Source organism: Ischnura elegans, chromosome 8 (assembly GCF_921293095.1).
Source record: "Ischnura elegans chromosome 8, ioIscEleg1.1, whole genome shotgun sequence".
NCBI classification, from domain to species: Eukaryota; Metazoa; Arthropoda; class Insecta; order Odonata; family Coenagrionidae; genus Ischnura; species Ischnura elegans.
The window spans coordinates 4,085,585-4,101,932 of NC_060253.1; the positions used below are offsets into that span (position 1 = coordinate 4,085,585).

At 36.6% G+C, this 16,348-nt stretch overlaps 1 long non-coding RNA gene across 2 annotated transcripts; it reads left to right on the forward strand.

Moving 5' to 3' along the window:
- The first annotated feature begins 1,789 nt into the window (after positions 1 to 1,789).
- LOC124163929 lies at positions 1,790 to 15,290 on the forward strand. 2 transcript variants are annotated; one of them, XR_006865881.1, is made up of 3 exons: positions 1,790 to 1,818; positions 6,982 to 7,172; positions 14,480 to 15,290. It is a non-coding gene; the product is annotated as an uncharacterized LOC124163929 (long non-coding RNA). The 2 variants fall into 2 exon arrangements; XR_006865880.1 differs by lacking the exon at positions 1,790 to 1,818 and having other exon boundaries at positions 6,632 to 7,172.
- Positions 15,291 to 16,348: the final 1,058 nt, after the last annotated feature.

Sequence of the window (16,348 nt, forward strand, 5' to 3'; positions counted from 1 at the left end):
TAAAGACAGCAAACCATTTAAAAGTGAAATATGGTAAGAAAATATTTTAGGTAAATGCTGTGGGTTGTAAGAAATATGAAAACAGCTCAAATGGGCTCTCAAATAAGAAAGAAGAACATATATAATCAGGATGCAGTTATTATTTGAAGAGAAGCACAATGCCACCCAGATATTGTGTTGTTAATAGCATGTATGACTGCTAAATAAGAATGCAATCGCTGTTAGGTTCCCTTAGCTAATTTGAGCAGCAATATAGGAGCCTTATTACAGATCACAAATACATTGATACCTATCAAAGATTATTCACTGATTACACCAACATTATTTCATACTTCAATTCAGGGATCTATATATGACCTCTGAGGCCCGGGCGGAATCTAGAATGAGGCCTCCAATGGCTGTTCCTATTTTTAACACAGAAATAAATTCTCGAGACCGTTGCAAGGCCTCATTGGTCGCCAGGCCAAGCTATGCGGTTAATACGGCTTCATTACAATTTCCCCTTCCTGTTGAGAGTCGACCACAATGAGACTCGTTCTAGTATCTTTCGTTAAGGGGTGAGGTCTTCGGATATTAAACGGAATGGATGCCAGTAGAATATTAAGGAGCACAAAAATTCCTTCGTAATACCAAACTAAAGACACTATAAAGGCCTGGTTACACGATAAATTAACACGTACGGGTTAATGTCTAAATGTATGTACGCGAGAATGAACGCCAAAATACACCGTGTAACCACCCAACTTGTGCGAATGCATGAACGGAAAATAGAACCTGTTCTAATTTGGTTCATGCATTCGTACATGTTCCGTTTCGGTCCACCAAAATCATTCACGCAAACGTACATTAACTTGTACGTGTTAATGTACCGTGTAACCAGGCCTTAAGCCTCATAAAGGCATACGAAATAATGGGCAAAGGCATGCAGTAATTTTAATTTATATCCACCTGAGATGCCAACTGATAGTGTGAGCCTCCAGAAAATATAAACATATTCGACAGGATGTATCATCAACTTTGTACACTACAACCATGGCCCCTATATACTGGTTACTAATGTTCCACAGGTTCGTATTGAAATCGGCAGAGGGCGCTGTTGTCTCAATCTTCCGACACCAAATAGTTCCTCTTTTGAACGAGTGGTAGCGCGAGGGTGCACAGGGTTTCCAGTTGTAGGAAAATTAACATGGCGAAGATAGGCAAAACGTTGACTTGTGGTGTTTTTTTCCATTTTTTCAGTGGTAAGGAGGCCTTCTGGAGGTTTCATTTTTTGACAGTACGATACTGAGTGTTGTGGCTAGAAAGTGGTGCTATTAGCTCAGAAAAGTCAGCGATGGTTCAGGAGTAGTGACTTGAAACAAATCCCGTGCCCTCGCTCGTAGTGGGATCCCGTTTACTTACCTGTGAACACCATGGCTTACGACAAGGGATCGTTTTTGTGCGTGGTTTTAAGTCGGTATATAATGCTAAGAAGAAATAAAATTCCAAACTGGGCATTATAAACTCCCATTTGTGGAAGGCGGCGGTAAGTACACTGAATGTTTACATATTGCATTTTTGAATAAGTTGTTTCTTGTGCATGGTACCTAAGTTATGATAACGGTGAAGGCCGGAAGTCTCACTAATCTTAGCAATTAAGTTTAATAACAATGCAAATGTTTCAACTGCGTGTCCATATTACAGCATTTGTCGAAAATGAAACTCCTATCCCGCTCAACATTTTTAGTCGACCTTATTCCAAGATGGCAGAATGTGGTGGACACGTTAATTTTAATTTTGTAAGTAATGTGTGCCGCCTACTGTCCATCGCATGGCACAGTGAGTATTCGCATCTAAAGTTGATATTTTTTAAACATTGTTTTGCTCTATCGGAAGTAGAATCCAACTCTTGAAAAGTTATTTTTAAGTTTTTTTTATCTGGAATGGACCTGATGTTTTGGTTTGGGTTTCTTGTTTATATACATTACTAGCTGAGAAGCCCTTTGATTTTGAGCAGCTCGGAGATGAGTTAGAGAATTTGCGTAATTCTTTGTGCATTGAAGTTGCCCTTTGTGCGTGAAAATGCTATTGTTTATTTCTCTTCGTCACAAGGTTCATAAGTTTTGTTCATGGTAGCAGAGAGGAGTACTCCTCGATCGTATCCTACTACACACCGCAAATAAGTGTATTTTTTCTCTATCTTGGCCTCTATTTTTAACGTATATTAGTGCCTTGCAGGGTTAATAGTCTTTAAGAATTTAAATGCATTGCAATTTAAACGACCGATAAATATGCTTTTACGTTATTTTAGCTCGATCGGATACAAACCACATTTATATGATGATTTTTGTATGACAGACACAGACAAACATTAACTTTTTATGTAGGATTCATAGATAAAGCGTAACAGGTATCTCGCAATGTCGCGCACAAGAATTTCCTTTGGTTGATTTTGCGTTTAATGTAATTAACTTCATTTTTGCTCTGCCATTTCGAAGTGTTCTACGTTCTACTATGATATGATATTTTGGGAACTACAATTAATTATAATCAATGACCGGAACCAATGACTATTTTACTCGGGAGCTTTTAAAGACCTGGGCCGGAATTCTGTACACGGATACCGACGATCGTCGGTGTCGGTAGCTACCGACGATCGTCGGTAGCACCGATAGAAATGTGATTCACAAAACGCCGCTACCGACAGATTGTCGGTGCAACCGACAAATTCGTGACGTATTGCTTTTGTCGGTACGAAAGTGGCACCCGCACGCGAGGCTAGGCGCCTCGACCAATCATATTTCTCCTTTCTTTGCATTAAACAAATGAGGCTCCGAAAACGCCATCTGTTATTCGTCAGCCCGCGAAGAAGTTAAAAAGAGTTGATCAATGCTTTGTGAGATACTTACGATGTTTAATCACTCTGCGAACACAATTTCTTACTCCCGTTGTTGCGATGTGGCTTGTATTCCGAGATTTTGCTGTATTTACTATCGGATTTTTTCTAGCCCAAGTAAAAAAGCCTTTATATTCAAGGATTCAACGGTCGTTGATAGAAGAACACCGGCAACATTTGGTGCTCAATGTATTGGAATTTTCAAGTATAATTGTCTTGAAGAGGACTTTGTCTGCTACATAATTGTTCACCTACGCTTATTATAATTGTATTCTTGGGATTAGCAGTGACGAAATTATTTTTATTAGTATTGTAACAATGTAGCTTCATCTTGAGCCACGGCTTGTTTAAATCGTTTGCCTCATTGTTCGCCGTAAGTCCGATACTTCCACAAGGGTAATTCTTTAATTAGAAAACATTTTTGTCGCTTGAATTCACATTTTGGGCTATTTAAAATAGATTCGTTGAGAAAAACATCGAGATTCCGCGGATGTCACGGAAGGTATCATCGCGTCAAGTGTTGTGATTGTGAACTTGAGTGACATACTTTACGCTATCTATTTGGAAGTGTTAACTTTTGCATTTTGATACCATTTGTGTGTTATTTCAAACTTTGCGTTGATATGACTTTGACTAAATATGCTTGATCAGTGTTAATTTGTGATATACCGTTGAAAGTATGAAGGTTTTCTCGTGTTGAAATGAAATTTTTGTAGTTTTATGATGAATAATTCATTAAATGTTTCCTTGTTTCGTGCAATCATTCTTTTTATTTGCCCCTTTCTACCGATGGTATACACGGTACGTACCTACTCACAATCAGTGCTCTTAAGTAATAATGAAAATCTATCTTGAAGTCCCGTACGGTGTTTGGTTAGTATGGTGAAGTAAATTCAGGAGTAATTTTACGGGAAGTTTTGTGCACCGGTAACGACGTCAAAGAGTGAGAGGAGTTAAGTGATGCCATTTATATTCTTCTAAAATATAGTAGCAATATGCTTTTTCTATTTCGTCGTTGCTGTCTGATGCTCTCAAGAGTACTTACGAAGGTAGGAGAGTTATTTTCATTATAAACCCCATTCTCAGATGCTCACATAGGGTATTGAAGTTAATATGAAAGTGAACGAAATGTCCACGTATATATTTCATTGAAAGTGCATCAATAGGCATTCGTTTTTATTGAAAATATAAATTAATTTCGGATCCAAACTTTACGAATCAACAATAGATACCTATCGTGTCTTGTTGTGAGTAATTTAAAAGCAAAGCAATACGTTACATACTTAAAATTACGGAATATTTATAATGTAAAATACCTTACGCTATTGGAACGCATAATGTAATATACGTGTAACATTGGTAAAGTTAAATACTGCTCCCACTATGTAAATTTTACGTTTCAAGTGTTTAATCAATCATTTTTATTATAAATAACATACAATTAGAGCGCTTCCACGGATCTAGCGTCGTAGATTATGATTTAAAATCGTCAGCTTAGGCCGAAAAGTGTAAACAAAAGTCCGCCATGTTGCTAAAAATTTGTCGGTAGGTCCTACCGAGCGTTTTGAAATCGTCGGTATGTACCGACGGGTTTACCGACAACTGTCGGTGGGATAACGACAATCGTCGGTAAAACGTGTCTCCTGAATCGCTCGTACCGAGACTTATCGGTAGGACCGGCTTACCGACACCGACAATCGTCGGTACGGTGTACAGAATTCCGCCCCTGGGGCGGAATTCTGTACACGGATACCGACGATCGTCGGTGTCGGTAGCTACCGACGATCGTCGGTCGCACCGATAGAAATGTGATTCACAAAACCCCGCTACCGACAGATTGTCGGTGCAACCGACAAATTCGTGACGTAATGCTTTTGTCGGTACGAAAGTGGCACCCGCACGCGAGGCTAGGCGCCTCGACCAATCATATTTCTCCTTTGTTTGCATTAAACAAATGAGGCTCCGAAAACGCCATCTGTTATTCGTCAGCCCGCGAAGAAGTTAAAAAGAGTTGATCACTGCTTTGTGAAATTTTTACGATGTTTAATCACTCTGCGAACACAATTTCTTACTCCCGTTGGTGCGATGTGGCTTGTATTCCGAGATTTTTCTGTATTTACCATCGGATTTTTCTAGCCCAAGTAAAAAAGCCTTTATATTCAAGGATTCAACGGTCGTTGATAGAAGAACACCGGCAACATTAGGTGCTCAATGTATTGGAATTTTCAAGTATAATTGTCTTGAAGAGGACTTTGTCTGCTACATAATTGTTCACCTACGCTTATTATAATTGTATTCTTGGGATTAGCAGTGACGAAATTATTTTTATTAGTATTGTAACAATGTACCTTCATCTTGAGCCACGGCTTGTTTACATCGTTTTCCTCATTGTTCGCCGTAAGTCCGATACTTCCACAAGGGAAATTATTTAATTAGAAAACATTTTTGTCGCTTCAATTCACATTTTGGGCTATTTAAAATACATTCGTTGAGAAAAACACCGAGATTCCGCGGATGTCACGGAAGGTATCATCAGTATCATCGCGTCAAGTGTTGTGATTGTGAACTTGAGTGACATACTTTACGCTATCTATTTGGAAGTGTTAACTTTTGCATTTTGATACCATTTGTGTGTTATTTCAAACTTTGCGTTGATATGACTTTGACTAAATATGCTTGATCAGTGTTAATTTGTGATATACCGTTGGAAGTATGAAGGTTTTCTCGTGTTAAAATTAAATTTTTGTAGTTTTATGATGAATAATTCATTAAATGTTTCCTTGTTTCGTGCAATCATTCTTTTTATTTGCCCCTTTCTACCGATGGAATACACGGTACGTACCTACTCAGTGCTCTTATAGTAATAATGAAAATCTATCTTGAAGTCCCGTACGGTGTTTGGTTAGTATGGTGAAGTAAATTCAGCATTAATTTTACGGGAAGTTTTGTGCACCGGTAACGACGTCAAAGAGTGAGAGGAGTTAAGTGATGCCATTCATATTCTTCTAAAATATAGTAGCAATATGCTTTTTCTATTTCGTCGTTGCTGTCTGATGATCTCAAGAGTACTTACGAAGGTAGGAGAGTTATTTTCATTATAAACCCCATTCTCAGACGCTCACATAGGGTATTGAAGTTAATATGAAAGTGAACGAAATGTCCACGTATATATTTCATTGAAAGTGCATCAATAGGCATTCGTTTTTATTGAAAATATAAATTAATTTCGGATCCAAACTTTACGAATCAACAATAGATACCTATCGTGTCTTGTTGTGAGTAATTTAAAAGCAAAGCAATACGTTACATACTTAAAATTACGGAATATTTATAATGTAAAATACCTTACGCTATTGGAACGCATAATGTAATATACGTGTAACATTGGTTAAGTTAAATACTGCTCCCACTATGTAAATTTTACGTTTCAAGTGTTTAATCAATCATTTTTATTATAAATAACATACAATTAGAGCACTTCCACGGAACTAGCGTCGTAGATTATGATTTAAAATCGTCAGCTTAGGCCGAAAAGTGTAAACAAAAGTCCGCCATGTTGCTAAAAATTTGTCGGTAGGTCCTACCGAGCGTTTTGAAATCGTCGGTATGTACCGACGGGTTTACCGACAACTGTCGGTGGGATAACGACAATCGTCGGTAAAACGTGTCTCCTGAATCGCTCGTACCGAGACTTATCGGTAGGACCGGCTTACCGACACCGACAATCGTCGGTACGGTGTACAGAATTCCGCCCCAGATGCGTGAATTAACAAATTGAAATAGTTATTTAATAAATGCCTTGCAATAAATTTTGTGGAAATAATTGGATGTCGAGGTTTATCAATTTGATCTGCTGCTACAATTGCTGAGATTTATCGATTCGGTTCAGTGCAAATTATCTGGATAATCAAGAGAAATTGGCCATCTTTCCCTGCCAAGTCATAAATGGCCTACTAACTAGCCAGTTGCTGACAAGCCTTGCACATCCTGCATGTTTCATGAACAATTTCTGTCTAGCCGTGCTACTATTTGAAAATACATGAATGCATTTTGATGTTGGATCTGTAAGTGGCTTTGAGAACTAATTATTCTTTATTTTTCCCCAGGATTAACTGATGTATAAAACCAGTGAAGCATGAAACTTTGTGAATGTTATTTAATGTGAAGTAATTTTGGGAGATGAAACCTAATAATACTGTCTGGAGGAGTCGAACATTTAGATACAAAGAATGATGTAGACCCTCAGATCCAAATATACTGTATGTCCTCAAGAGAAATGCAGCCGCCTTCCAGCAATGTGAGTAAATTTGAAAATATGTAAATATATATTGATGGCTGATCTGAGCTTGCTCTTTTGAACGTTTGTGTCCCGATTTACTCAGAAAAGTAATATGAAAATTTTGCTCTCATATTTATGAATATCACTATTATTGTTTATTAATTTAAGTAAGGTGACATGAGCCCAAGTTTTATTTTATGGATAATTTTTACAACTTCAATGTCCAACATCTGTGGGAGGTTTACCTAGGTAGTTTAGATCATTAAGCATAACATAAATGTTGGTATATGTACTACCAAGCTTGGGTGATCAATCACCTATTAGGTATGTAACAACAATGTGTAAGCACACCTTACATCTCGCCATCTTTATTGTTCATCACTCTTACACCGGAACTCTCATTCCCAACTTCTGAGCATGCCATCATGGTGGCAAACCTTAGGACTCAACATCCCTTTTCTCCTTTAAGAGACATTCTTACCCTTACATAAACGTAAAGTCTTGAACAAAAACAAATGCAAATCCTGATACTTACTACACCAATTCACTTATAAACCAAAATTACATTCTTCATTCCAGATAAATCAAAAGTCTTTTTACAAGCTTGGCATATGTTAAATAATCAGTGCATGTTAAATACTGAGTGTTCAGTAAATAAATAATAAATAAATAAATACTAGTTATTCAGTGATCTACATTTTATAATACTGCAAAGAACTAGATTTATTACATTCTCTCATTGACCTCATCTCTCCTGGAGAGTCTCCTGTTTTCCTGTAATTGTTTCCTGCCATCACAGGATTAGGTTGCAAATTCTTTCCTCCATCTACAGTTGAGGACCTCAAATCCGGAAAGCTTGGGACCAAAGGGTTTCTGGATTTCTGGTCTTCATGGTATGTTTTGTTAATTAATTAATTTATAAATGTGTTCAGGCTCTTGTGCTTGATATTTGAGATCCCTAAGTGCCCAGGTTGTTAGTGTATGTTTACAGAGTGTGCTAACTTCCCACTCGTCCCAGAACAAGGCTCAGAGGCCGGTGCCACGAGGTGTCTAGTCGAAACCCTATGCAGAAGAATTTTCAAACATTCCAGATTTCTGTTTTTTTTTTTTGGATTTCTGGATTCCGTATTTTTGGTCCTCAACTGTACTATATCCTCCCTTGGTGTTAGCTCATTGTAGTTCTCTTCCTTATTCCCATTCTCTTGTTCCCTCTGAAGATATGGTTTAGCATGAGAAGTATTCCTTCTATGAGGTTTCCCTTGATTATCATAATATCAACTCCGAATTTCCATTAGATTCTATAACGGTCATAGGATCTTGTCTAAAGGGAGTGGATAGTTTGTTTTCCCAAGCTTGTTTCATTAACACCACATCTCCTGGTTCCACAAGACTAGGCTTTGCAAGACAGTTTAAATGAGCACACAATTTACCATCATCTTTCAACATTAACTCCCTGTCTCTAATTATTACAGCTAATATCAGGTTCACCTGCATACATAACTGTAAATCAGGAATTTTTTTACCAAATCTTGCATCCTAAAAACAACGCTGCTGGTGGGCAACCTGTTACCAAGTGGGGAGTGGCTCAATAGGTATATCAGAAGTTCCTCTATCCAACTTATCTTTTATGCGCCAGCAATCCTTAATCTTTTCATAATGTTCCTGTTTTGGCATTCTACCGCTCCATTTGCCCGGGGCCAATATGGTGTAGAAAAATGATGGATAATATTTAAATCTTTCAGAAACCTCTGAAACCCTGCATCTTTAAATGGCGGTCCATTATCTGATGAAATAGATTTTAGCAAACCATACCGTGCGAACAAGCCTTTAGACAAATAAGGACTGTGCAAATCTAACACTATCAACAAATTGCCACCTGATGGTTAGGGGCCAAGGAAATACAAACTTACAATGGTTGACATGTCAATTCAGATCGTACTATTGGTTCTAGTGGGTCACTCCTAGCCACTAACTGACATTCATGGCAGGATCTACACCACTGTCCAACATCTTTTTGCATACTTTTCCTCCAAACCTTGGTTCTTAAAATTTTCTTCATACTAACAACCTCCATATGACCTTTGTGAACTACGACTTGACTTACACTCCTGGAGAACTTTTGGTAATATGTACTATTCTTGCCCCTCTGAATGGGCCATTCCATGAAAATAGGTAACTTTTGGAAATAAAAATATTTTTTTATATTTAACTTATTGTGTCATGATTGTCTTCTCATAAGGTTATATTATGAGTATTTACTAGGAATTTTAGTCAAATATGTTTAAATATGTAGGTAACCTAGGTTCAAAGTCGTCTCTTCATCAGCTGTTCAAAAATTGCCATTTTCATAGGTTGTGTTGCCATATCAATGCTTGACTAAATGCTATTTTTATGTGTCTTGGTAATTATAATATCAAAATATAGTAAGTACAGTATAAGAGTTTCTATCACAAAATTATATTAATTTTGCGATAGTATAATGGTAAAATACAGTGTTTAAAAGTAGATTGTTTCTTTGTCCCGTACGTAACATAAAATATATAAATTTATTTTTTCACAAAGTTTCTTGACAAACAGCTACTCAAAATACAATTTTCTAAACTGGTTTTGTGTCAAACTAAATAATTATGATGTTGTGAAAAAATAATAAAATTTAAACATACCCTAATGTTCAATTTCTTTCTGTCCCGTACGTAACGTTACGTACGGGACACTTCACAACATAATATGCAATATACATAAAAATGAATTCACTATGTCATATCATTACTAAATTTTGATAATATTTAATTCTAAAACATAAAATGAAGCGTTATTTACATTTAGGCCAGAAAAGTCTAGGCCTACAGTAATTTAAATTTAAAATTGTGCTCTGGGCATTCAGGGTTGGGGAGTTTGGCATCGGTTTATAGAAGGGCCAGGTATTAAGTTTATGTCATGAAATGACAAAGTGGCAGAGGAGTAGGTGCTGTGGTTGAAAGTATGCATTGTAGTAAACAGAAGAACAAGTAAAATTTTAGGTGCATAGAGGGCGGGTAGAAAAGGTTAGAAAAAGTAAGGTGAATGAAATGGTAAATCATGACTGTTTAATTCCTGCGTTTCATTTGATTTTGTCACCTCAATAATCTCCAGTTCTTCATGACAAAAAGTGGGGACTTAATTTCTTTTGTCTCAGTGTGTGGTAGATCTCAGATGTGAAATCACTGGGATAGTTGTTCTCGATTAGATGTTTGGTGATACTAGAATTTACAGTCGCCTTTAGCCAACACGTAATACATGTTTCAGTGCGTGAGTTAGCATATGTTATTTTTGTGACTGATTACTAGGAGGGAATCAAGGTCAGAAAATAAACAATGTGGACTACATGAAGTATTTTTATTTAAGTAAGTTTACATAAGCACCACTGAGTAATGCCTGAAACTTTGAAGATAAGAAATTTAATGCTTTTTCAGAATTTAAATGGTGGTGGAAAAACCTTAGGCAACTGCTGTTGCTAGAGTAAAGAAAATGCGAAGTAAACTAAATGCAAGTGATCATGATGGGTTCTTAAAAAGAAGTAAGAGGATAAATTAATTAAGAAAAAAGCGGAGAGAAAATATTACCGACAAAGAAAAAGTATGAAAGGGAAAAAATGACAGTGAATAGCAGGCAAACTTAAGCTAAAAAATCAAGCTCACATCAGTTCTCCTGAATGCAATTTTAGAGAACTGACTGAATGTTAAGAGTAGTGAGGATGAAAATGATGCTCTATTCAATCTGCCAAGGATTTTGCATCAGAATCTTCAGTAGTTTGTTCAAAGACAAGTTTTATTGTATTGTTGTTCAATATTTGTTTGTTCAAGGCATATTATGCTGTAGAAGATTATATAAATGATACCATCATCAAAGTAAAGCATTGAGACAATGTTCAAGCAGCACCAGATATCCTTAGCTTTCACGTGATATGCAATACAAATGAAAGTTTTTCAGGAGAGAAACATTTTAAAGATATCAACTTGAATTTAGACCTGTTTGTTGAAGTGAAGACAGAATTCAGAGGTCAGTGGGTTCTAGTGCAATATAATGGCAATTTATTTTGAGGCAAAATCACAGAAATTGTCTCACAGAAGCAACTGTAAGTTACAGTCATGGTACCTAGTGGCGCAGCGAGGGGAGGGGGAGGTTTTTGGGGCATAATCACCCCCCAAATCTAAATTAGTTAATTGGATTAATATTACTTATAGAAAAGTGTAAGGATTAATAAAATATCCCTCAGAAAGCTGTAAAACTCCCCATTTTGAACCATTTATCTTAAAAAATTTCTGGGGGAGGGTCCCCGTACCTCCTGCTTGCCCTGGCAGGTATTCCGTACCCCCCAGATCCCCATTATTAGTCGCCCCTAAAACCTCCTCTAGCCTTAATTCCTAGCTGTACCCCTGATGGTACCCACCAGTCCCCAGAACATTATAAATGGCCAACGCTGCCCGATTGTATTGTATACAATAGAGAGACAGAGGTGATTAAAGCTATTTCTCCTCCTATAGTGTTGAACAAAAAAAGACGATGGAAAATTTAACCGTAAAGATCTTAAATTATGAACTCTGGTATCTTTCTCCTTGTTTTTTTTAATAATACCATGGTAACAAGATTAAAGTAGCTGTACAATTTTTTTATACCTTAATTGTATTATAATTAAGCTAAGCAAATACAAGTTAATTGATCAAGAAAATAATGCTTATAAACGTATGATCTTCTTATATTGTAATTAACCTTTTCTGATAAATGTGTTTTTGACCATGTTAACTCTGCCTGCTTTCAATAACTTTTAGCCTGAAGTGTACAATGTCCCGTACGTAACAAAAGGTGAAAAAATTGTAACTTAGTTGAAAAAAATTTGTTAATAATGTTAAGTATATGTACTTGAAGCATACTTTTTAAGCTATATGAAAAAAAATACCACAGCATTATGAAAATTCTAATTGAGCTGAAATATCATTTTTCATAACATGAGCCAAACAAGTGGTTGACTCAGCTTGTCCCGTACGTAACAGGCACTTATTTTTTCTTGCAACAGTTACAACAAAGTGCTAAAGCCAGAACTGTAGCTTGAAAAATAGCTTAGGTCTACACCTAACAATTTATAGCTGTTTCAATGAAACACAAAAAATATTAGGAGCAGAAGTAATATTTTAAAGCTGTAAAAATTAGTACAAATGTCCCGTACATAACGGTGGAATGGCCCTAATTAACAATTAATTAATTTCACCCAATTCATGTTGGATAAGCTCATAAAATCTTAACTCTTTAGGCCAATTGTCACTATGAAGACAATTTTTTATCACTTTTTATTCACTGTCCTGCTCAGAAGCCTTTTGAATTTATTGTTAAGCCATTCGGAATTGATGCCTCTACCAAGCACATCACTATCCACAGTTCATAGTAAAGTAACCATCAAAGTTCATAAATGTGAGCGTATACACTCTGAATATACAGTAGGGCACCACAGTTATTTGAAGCCGATGTCCAAGGGTCAAATTTGCATCAAAATTTGATACAACTGACGTACACCCTATCACACGGTCAAAATTTCATCCAACTGGCTTTTGGTCCTTTGGTTTGTACAAAACACGGTTTTGTCCAAATGGGTAGGACAGGTTCTAAATTTTCATCCAATTGGATGAAACCAACCAATCACTGGACCTTTGACAAAAGAGAAGCGCCAAACGCTGACACACAGGCCACATAGGTTATTTATCGTCTGCATGAGCATATTAATTAATAAATATATATAATGGACACAAAAATAAAATTTGTTGCATTCCATACAGTATGCATCAAAAACCCAACCGGTTTCTACCTTTTCAGGTCATGTTCATTATCGTTCACCTCTTGATAAGACCTGAAAAGGTCGAAACCGGTGGAGTATTTTTCATAAATACTGTATGGAATACGCGATGGAAACTCTCAACTAGGAAATCTGTAATGTGTAAATGAGTTCATGTTTAATGAGAAGGAACCTTCCTTTTAGACTCACAATACAAGGAGGGGGTGTTTTGGAAAGAATAAAAGATTTACTTTAGGTATTAAAGCACTATTAATTCATAACATTTCAATGACCATGTCCATCACTTATTAATAACATTTTCCTTGCGGGAATAAACTGCCTCACGTTTGTATCCTGGCATTTTATTCTGCCCTCAACCTTGCTTATAAGGGACATGAAAATATCCTCACTTATCGTCAATTAATATCAGTAATATACAGGAACATCAGTGAGCAACTCCTTCTCCAATATGTTAAGCACGCTTACTCCAACGCTTTCCAGCCAACGCCAAGTTCAGCATTCCTTCTGTTTTCTTTCTCTTTAATGTTCAAGAGGCCTGTTCAGATGATTTCAACTGCTAAAAAGACAGAATACTTCACTTCCAAAAGCTTCCAAATTTGTATACATAAATATTGTCTTTCGTTTGTTTTTGGTCTAAATGAGGGTCCATCGTGGGGAACCCCTGTCCCATTGCATGCAAATTTTTGCAACAAAATTTTTATTCCAAACATATTGAGGCAAATATTTGGATGCAAATTTGACTGTGGGACACCGGCTTGATTTATTTAACCGAGTTTTCTGCACATTTGCCCCAGAGGAGGGCTTACCTTAGCATTGAATTGAGATGGGGCAATGTCCTTATGGGCCATGTTCTCATCTCTAGCAAATTCCAGGTTTTTAAAATGATCACTGGCAAATCTATTATATATTGGATCATGAGATACATTTCACCTGCATCTATCCTGCTTCTCAATTCCATTCTCACAGTCTAGAGAAGGACTCATTATTGTTCATATTTCCACATGATAAACTGGTATATGAAACCAGTGAACCATGAACTTGTGAAAATAATTTGATGTGATGTAGTTTTGGGAAATGTGTTCTAATAAAACTTGCGCTTTCAGTGGGATAGTGTTTAATGCTGATGGCTCAATTTTTTTAGCTCATGCTATTAATTTTATACATTTTGACTTTTAGGAATTCATGGATGACTATTTAATTATTTATAAAATCATTAAGAAATCATTACTTTAAATGCCAAATTTGTGAACTAATTTTGTTTATTGATCATTATCTAATTGTAAGCCTGAATATTTATTTTTTTCCTATTCTTATTCAGTTTATTCAATAATTTACTCTCATTCACATTACTAATATTTGTGTTCTTTGTGACTTAATATGTTTTAAATGCCTTGGTCTAATTTCTTAAATTTTGGACATTTTTTATTTTAAATTTCTTATCATGGTTTTGTTATTAGCCCTTATACTTGTACTAATCCTTTTTTATTATTTGTTCTATCAGCTAATATGATGTCTGTGAAACTCCTTGAAGGCTGTTACTTAAGATGATTCATCAGTGGACTTCAATATTCAAGACCTATGGTGGCTGTTTCCTACTAGAATTCAAATGAAGAACTTACAGTCAGCTTTTATTTAATCCGTTTTCAGGAGAATAATTGATGCTTTTTATGGCTGTCTGTTTCATGACATTATAGAGAGATGTTGTTTGACGAATTGATGTGGAAATTTACTTCCTTTTGATAGAATGTATACCTGAAAATGTTTGCTTATGAATTTTTCTCGGAAATAAATGTTGGTAAGCTTCAAAAGGTGTTTTTTTTTCCTGATAGAGGTAATCCTAGTGATTATTTCCAAAAGATAAGAGAGAATTTTTTACTCTCTCAGATTTTTCCCAACACTGGAGAGTAGTGCATTGAAATGGTCTTGTATATTTTACAGCCGCTCTATATTTCTAATTCAATAAATGTTATAGGGTGCACTTCTAAAGAGACATTAAATAGCATAGGTTAATAATTAACTATATTTCCTTTGTGATCTGGATATTGTGTCATTAATTTAGAGTAATAAGAAATTGATTAAGTACTGTCTTTAGGCCTCTGCACATTTTTTTCCAGCGACTGTGCTGTGACTGAGTACATGCCCAAGGAGGTTTCTTCGGAGGCTTCTCTTAAGGTCTTTTTCATGGCTGTTTGTATCTCTTCTATGGATGAAGAATGGGTTCATTTCAGGGCTGCCTTAATCCTAACTTGCACAAAAATATCTGATGGGGTGACCTCCGGACTACAGGTGAGGCAGCATACGAATCTGGTGTTTGGCCAGGAACCAGGGTGTGGATTCATAGCATGTTGTGGCAAGGAGCCCTTCAATAGGTGGAAGAGGGGACTTCATAGTCTCAACCTCGCCTGAATAAAGGCATATTATTATTATTGTAAAGGCTTTTAACTCCCTCAAAACTTGTGAGTAGGGCAGAACAGAGTCGCTAGAAGCCTCACAACTTATTTCGTTTCCTAAAGATATTTAGCATAAAACTTAAACTTTGCTCGACTGTTGATTCCATTTTTTTCCTTGACAAGGTCGGCCAAGGGGGGGGTTTATAATAACTTACGTCCTTCCATAGCTTAGAAAGCGATCAGATTGGTCTTGCAACAATGATTAGAGTCCATTCCTCCTACTCCAAGTAGTTTGATCCCACTCCAACCAATTGGGGTGGCACGGGTTATTCAATTGCATCACTTTCAGAATTCACCCTGTATGTTATGTAACTGCTTGCATAACATAACCCTATATAAGCATGCGTAAGGTGAACTGATCAATCATATCCTCACCATGCGTTGGCATCTGGGAGACCGGACCCTAGGCGACGAGAGAGTGACTCTTTGTTGTGTTTTGTTAAAATGACCATTGGAAGTGTTGACTCACTCTGTAGAGAAGACTAGCAGTGGCCATCATGAGATCTTATTCTATCTCCATCTGGCGTGCAATTGCACGGATATTTCAATGACCATCTGGCGTGCAATTGCACGGATATTTCAATGAAATTAGAATAGGGGCTATTTCACCATCTTGCATGTATTCGTTCTAGCACTTTATCGCTTTGCACGATGTTATTTTGACAGCGCCTTAGTAAATTCATCAGTTTGTGCAATTATGTGCACGGTGTAAAATGGCCGTTAACGGGAGAAATGCCTTTTAATGTACCTATATGTTTTTTTCCAACTGCCGCCGCCTTCGATCATAGCATTTAATCAGAAAATTCCGAGAGTTAGGTAAAACCCTAATGCAGATAAATTTATTGTTACTTTGGCTTCACTAGGTCCTATTTACCCGCCGAAACTAAGAAACTAGTGATTTACAGCCCATAGCGCATTTT